Genomic DNA, 6,998 nt, shown 5'->3' with positions numbered 1-6,998 from the left:
AAGTGTGTAGTATGATTAGGAGTGTGAAATGTCATGTAGTAGAAAACTTAGAGATTAAGGTTCTAAAATATAGTAATATTTATAAAACAAGATAAAAATTTTAAGGCAGAAACTAGTTGTTCTCCTTTACCTTTTCCTTCACCTTCTTCTTCATAAGTTGAAGTAGTATTTTGTAATGAGACAAAAAAGTCCGCACTGTGGACTTGGAGTGGTTACTTAGTAAGTTAAAAGTAAAAATAATCTAAGTGTCATGTCTTAATTAAATAGTTTAGCCTTAAAAAAACTTATAAAGAAAGATAGTAAGTTTTGACAATAAAAAAAAAAAAAAGAAAAAGAATTAGGTGCTGAGGCATTCAGGGTGGTTGCTTTGTCCATGAGTGTTTTCCCAGCTTTCCCACACCCTGGGAATCTTGCAGGTAAAAGGAGGGAGGGGTTCATCTGCTCTAAGCCATCACAAAACTTATTTTACTCGTGCTGGTGAGATGAATTTTTGGTTTTTCAGCCGCAAGATACAGGGAATGAGGGGATAAGGGAATAAGGGGATGAGCAGGAGGAGCCGGGAGTGTCTGGCTGGGTGCAATGCCAGAGGTTGCCGCGGGATGCCAGCAGGAGATGTGCTGAGATCCTGCTCTGGAGCCAGCAAATTGCTGAGTACCCAAAGCCTGCTGCTGCTGCTTCGGCTATTCTGGCAGGGGATGGAGCTGTGGTTAAAATAGATGTGAAGTTGTGGCTGTGAACAGGAGGGGGAAAATTAAAAAAAAAAACATGCTGGGACAGAAAAATGAAAGCAGGTGATTCTGATTCTCTGATTAACCAAGGTGAGAGAGCAGTTTAAGGCTGTGAAACTGGGGTTTAACATGAGATGATTTCTGAATTTGGTAACTGGGTGCTCCCAGGTGAGGCTGTGACCTGCCTGGTCTCTTAGGGGGTTATGTTGGCACAGTTCTCACCACCCACTCTCCACTTGTTTTCCTTCATGGAACCATTCAAATGCTTCTGGAAAGTAAAACCTGGAGGGCAATACCATCCTGAATCAGAGAATAAACCCCAGGCTGTCCTGCCGATGCACACAGATTTGTTTCCCCACATGCAAGGTGCAGAATTGCTTGCCCAGGCATTGTTCCTGTTGCTGCTGCCTTTCCTGTGAGCTCCAAAGGATCCTTGCAGATGGTGAAATTCCCTGTATCCCCCAGAGCAAGGCAGGAGGGGGATACAGGGAATCTCTGCTCCAGGAGTGCAGAAAGGATGGAGCTGAGCCAGAGCCCTGCTCGTTCCAGAGCCCTTTCTCACTCCAAGGATTCCCCCTTTTTTCCTCTCAGTTTGTTTGGGTTTGGGGTCGCCTGTTCCTCTCTGTGGGGATGCTCTGGGCAGGGCAGAGCCTTTTCCCCCAGGTGTGGTGAAGTGTCCTGAGAGCTCAGGGTTTATTTATTATTCCTCCCACTGAATTGCTGCTCTCCCCATTAACTTCCATCACTTCAGCTGTCACCTCTGAATTTATTCACTCCCAGGAAAAAAACATTTATTTCCCTGGCCTGTGGAGTGGGGAGGCAGTGATTAGCCACGCAACCGGGCAATGCTGATCTCCATAGAAATCCTCTCCTTTCTGACATGAATGGGAATTATGCACCCTTAAACTGTATTAGTTCCACTCCTTAGGCAGCCACAGTGCAGGGAGACGGCGAGTTCAGCAGCCAGAGGAAAAGGCTGCACCAATTTCAGGGGGCTGTGAATCAGGGCAGGAGTCTGAAGTAATTACATCTGGAGGATTGGAGCAGGGAAGGAGTAAGGAAAGGTTCTCTCACTCTGGAGGTGCTGGAGCATTGCTGCTCCAACTTTTGGGAAGTAGATTAAAATAACAGATCTGATTGATTTCTATTTCAGTGCTGAATACCTCCACTGCTGAGGGCAGCTTTGTTCCTTGAGCTCCCTGGGAGAGCCACTTTATTTTGTGTTTATTTCTGTCCTCTGACTTTGGTGTTGTTCTTGCACTGCAAAAACTGAAGCCACTCAGATGGGTTTGGCTGAGCAATCATCCCACCAAAATATAAATTATTCCAGAGGGTCCATCTGCATAAACACACATCAATCTACTCCTTAAATGTGTCGTATTTCCATGTACTCCTTTCCCCTGAGGAGGCTCTGGAGCTGTGGAAATGTGCACCAGGAATTAGTGACAAGGCAGGAATAGGCTCATATTGCATGGGAGGGCCAGTAAAACAAAATGTGTGTAACCAAGAGGTGTCTGTGGGGTAATGGGAGCTGGGCAGGGATCTCAGTGTCACGTTTAATATCCTATCAAAAGGAAAGTGCAGGGTTTTATTTGAATGGCACTTTCTGTATGGAACAGCTATTTATTATCACAGCTCATATTTTAGACAAACAAAAACATTTTATTTCCTCTTTCCCAAGAGACCTGCCTTTATTGTTGCTGCAGAAAAAGCCATTTCTTCTATTAGGAATTGCTGCTGAGCATATGACTGAGGTTGGAGATATTAAATATCACTGCCCTGTCTGTGGGCGAGCTGGAGATGAGAAGGAGCTCCTGAAATCTCCTCCTGTGCTCTGTTCTCTGCCTTTCACCACTTCAAGGTTCTGCCCCGGCCCTGCTGCACCTCAGCCTCCCTCTGCTGTTTGTTTTGTGCTTGCTGCAGCAGGGATCTCTAAATGATCTGCAGGTGGAGGTTTAACCCAAATCTAAACCCCAGGAAATGTCCAACCTGCTTTCCCTGAGTCGTGCACTAATTAACTCCTAGGAAATCAGGAGCTGGACCCAGTCACTGTGCAGGAGCCACTGCCACCCTGGTGATGGGAAGATTTTGCTGATATTAAAATCCTAATATGGGTTTTAATTCAGGGTATTAAAAGGGGGTGTTTAATGGGACAGTTTCAGGTGGACAAAGCCATCAGAGACACTGAATGCAATTTCTCACAGTTTGGGGCAGCACATGAGAAGGTTTTGGTCTGGAATATCCCTCCACACCTCAACACCTCCTGAATCCCTGCCTCCAAAATGTCATTTTTGTTGTGATTAACTCAAGACATGCCTGATGCAGCCCTTTCACCATCATTTTAGTGGATTTTTTTGGCTGAGATATAAATTAGCTGAGCCTGAGCTATGGCAGCATTTTCATGGCCTTGTTCTCCTCCACTGGAAAGTTTCACACACAGCGAAGTAAAGAGAAAAAATAAATATTATCTTGTTTTTTGGTTTTTGTTTTTTTTGTTTTTTTTTTTTAACTTTGTAATTTCCTGCTCCTTCCTCAGCCTCTGCAATAACCTCTCACAGTGTCAGGCCTTGATTAATTCAATGAATTACAGCAGAACTGGAGCTGTCAGGAGGTTGCCAGTGTGTTTTGATTGATATTCAATTACTTTTCATGTAAACACCAATGATTTTAATGTCCTTATGTTCTAAAGTTATTTATGAACCAAATTTCCTGCAGGAAGAGCTGGAGCTGGTGCTGCTGGGCTGTCACACACATGGTGAAATGTGCTCACCAAAGGGACAGGGGCAGAAAAGTCCTGGAGGACTTTTTGTCCATCCCTCTGATCCTGCCTGTGCCTCTGTTCCTATTTTTAATATTAAAATAAATTATTAAAAAATAAATTTATTTAAAAATTAATATTAAAATAAACGAATTACACACAAATAAATGTTACACACTTCTAATTAAACTGCACACATAATTTTAGTGTTATTAGTTAATTTGAGAAGTTTTCTCTGCAGTTTTAGGTTAAAGGGGGTATTCTCTTTAAGTCCTACAGGTGGAATTGGAGATTTTTGGGTCCCTGGCTCTCAGCTGGGGTTGGGTCCCACAGGGGCTGAGTTTCCACCTCCCCTGGGAATTCATTTGTTGATCTCTCAGCTCCAGGTGACTTTTCCTGCTTTGGCTCAGCTCAGAATCTGAGCTTTACATCTCCGAGCCAGTGAACACCTGGAAATAATTGCAAATATTTGAGAGGGGCAGCTGGGCAAAAATGGAATTCCTGAGCTGGAGATACACAGAGCTGTCCCTGCCCAGGCTGATCCATCATCAGCCTGGCTCTGGATCAGCTCCCAGGTCACCCCAGGGCAAGGGAATCAATTCTGTAAAAGTGAGGGAAATTCTGCTGCTAACGGGAAATAACCCAAAAAAAGGAGATTCCCGCCCTGCAGCTGCTTGGGCACCAGGGGTTTTAGGGAGGCAGTGACAATCCAAATGCCACCAGTTAGCTTTGTTGGGTATTTTAAACTGAATTTAGGGGTTTTTTTTCTCCTGGGTTTGATGAGAAGTTTCCCAGAGCAAGACTTGCCTGAGAGAATTCACTGGCTGGGGCTGAGGGGCTGCGTTGGAGGAAAGAAAATGGAAAATGGAGAATGGAAAATGGAAAATGGAAAATGGAATTATTTCTGGAGCCAAATGGGCTCTCTGGTGTGCCATAGCTGGGGGCTGTTATTTACTGCAGAGCTGCAATCTGCCATCTACCCAAAAGGTTAAAAAAGGTCTGGTTTAACCCCAAATGTGTTTGCTGAACAGCACAGCCCAAACTTTGGGCTATTTCAAACAAAACCAAGGGCAGCCACAACCTCTCTTAATTCCAGAATGTTTTGTTTCTAGACCTCCTCCTGTTGCATCTTTTGAGTGCTGAAGTGCTTTTTCTTTTAAAATCACTTTAAAGGATTTAGGGGAAGAGTTCTGCAGTTGAAATAAAATTGTTTTCAGCCTCTCTGCTCCTTGATGCCCAGGAAATGTGTCCCTGCAGCCAGCAGCTGGAATTGAGGTGCTGCTCCAGAGGAGCACATTGACAGGGAATGTCACTGCAAACAAGGATTTTAAGGCTCCTGGATTGCCTTGATTATGTGAAAATTAACTTAATCTGCAAAAAAATCCCCTTAAAAGAGCAGGGAGATCAGGGCTGGGGTGACTCTGTGAGAAAATGAGAGACCAGCTGTGTCTGTGAAGGACAAATTGGGTTTGAGCAGTGGCAAAACTATAAAATAAAATAAAATAAAATAAAAATTAAAATAAAATAAAATAAAATAAAATAAAATAAAATAAAATAAAATAAAATAAAATAAAATAAAGTTGAATCTGCTTTGTTTAACAGCCCATAAATCTATTTTTCCTCCCACTGTAGTGGTGCTTTCAAGGTAAGATCTGGCTGGTTGGAGAGAAGAAAAACCCCAAAAGAATAAGCTTCACACTGCTCTGTGGATTTATTTTAAATTAATACATCTCCTAAAATATATATTTGAAGTGCTGAGTGTACTCTGCCCACCAATATTTAAATGTCAAGTATTATTTTTATATATTTTTTAAATTTTTTTTTGCCAAATTCCTGGCAGTTTTCAGCTGTGTCCTGTTCAGTAAATCACTGGAATTGTTGCTGCAAAGCTGGAATGCCCTGATTTAAATAATGTTCAATGTTTGTTTTCAAAGCCTTCTGTTTCATTTCCATTTCAAATGAAATTATTATGCAGAGTTAACTGGTAAAGCTTGAGTGGATTAAAGAAAAACCAGTGATAAATTAGAGTTTGAATCACAGGGAATTTCAGCCTCCAATCCCATAATTGCACACGTGCAGTTTATTTTATTCTTGCAGACAAATGCATTTAACACGCTGACAAGTTCAATTTCCCCACAGCTTTATTACACAAATCACTTTTTACAAGGGAAAAAAAAGTCAAATTCCTCCAGCTCTCAACTCTTATGGATAAACCAAATTCTTTGGGATTTATGGATTTCTTATGGATAAATAAAATTCTTTGGGATTTATGGATTTCTTATGGATAAACCCGATTCTTTTGGATTTATGGTTTTCTTTATGGATAAATCCCATTCTTTTGGATTTATGGATTTCTTATGGATAAATAAAATTCTTTTGGATTTATGGATTTCCTATGGATAAATCCCATCCTTTTGGATTTATGGATTTCTTATGGATAAATCCCATCCTTTTGGATTTATGGATTTCTTTTTGGATCTTGTTCTGCTCTTCTCACACAACAAGCAAAGCGACACCTGCCAATGAGTTTAGAGACAAAAATATTCACTGAGAGCTCTAAATTTCATCCAAAAAGCTCCTGATTCATAAAATAATTGAGTTTTGGGGGTTTTTTTTGAGTTTTTTTGGGGTTGCCATCCTGTCCCAGCCCTGCCATGGCACCTTCCACTGCCCCAGGTTGCTCCAGCCTGGCCTTGGACACTTCCAGGGATGGGAAAAATTTCCTTGTGTGTGGAAATTTGATACCTAAACCCCACATTTATAATAACAAATTACCTGATCACTTCAGAAATGAAACAGCAAAAGCAAGAGAAGTTGATTAAAACCAGCAAATTGTGAGGAGAGCTTTTGCTAATATTCAGCTTTTGTACTGCAGTCATCACTGGGGAGGGAAATCTTGAATAATTCAGGGAATGTTTCAGCATTTGATCTATCAAGGCTTGTAAGTGAGCAAGGTTCAGGCAGGGAGCAAGGAGAATTTATTGAAATCTGACCTTGCTGCTGGAATCTCTTGGCCTTTCATTAGCAGAGCCAGATGTGTCCTGCAGTTTTGGAAATGCGAGGAAAATTGAATTTATTTAAATCTGGGCTGCTAAGTTGGTCAGTTGTGTGGAACTGGGTGCTTACTGAAATATCCAAATTCACTCTTTTTTTAATTTCAATTTAGAAATAAAGACAGAGCCCTGAAGAAATCCCCACTCCCAGCAGTTTCCTGGAACACTCAGATATTTAAAATCAGAATTCCCTGCAGAGTGGGGAGATAAAAGAAAAATCATGAGAAAGGATTGAAAAATGCTGCAGGATCTCAGTGTTTGCTCTGGCTGGGTGTTGTGTCACAGGAAAACTCTGTGTTTTAGGAGGAATTTGGAGGGAAGGAGCAAAGCAGTGGATATTCCATGGGATGCCTGCAAAAAGAAGTGATTAATTGGCTAAATTAAGGTCTGAGGTCGGATCTGACACTTGTCCCATCTAAAGCAACTCAGAGAATTTCAATTAATACGATTTTTATGTTG

Source organism: Geospiza fortis, unplaced genomic scaffold (assembly GCF_000277835.1).
Source record: "Geospiza fortis unplaced genomic scaffold, GeoFor_1.0 scaffold361, whole genome shotgun sequence".
NCBI classification, from domain to species: Eukaryota; Metazoa; Chordata; class Aves; order Passeriformes; family Thraupidae; genus Geospiza; species Geospiza fortis.
The sequence above is the reverse complement of the archived record's forward strand: the minus strand, read 5'-3'. Positions refer to the sequence as shown.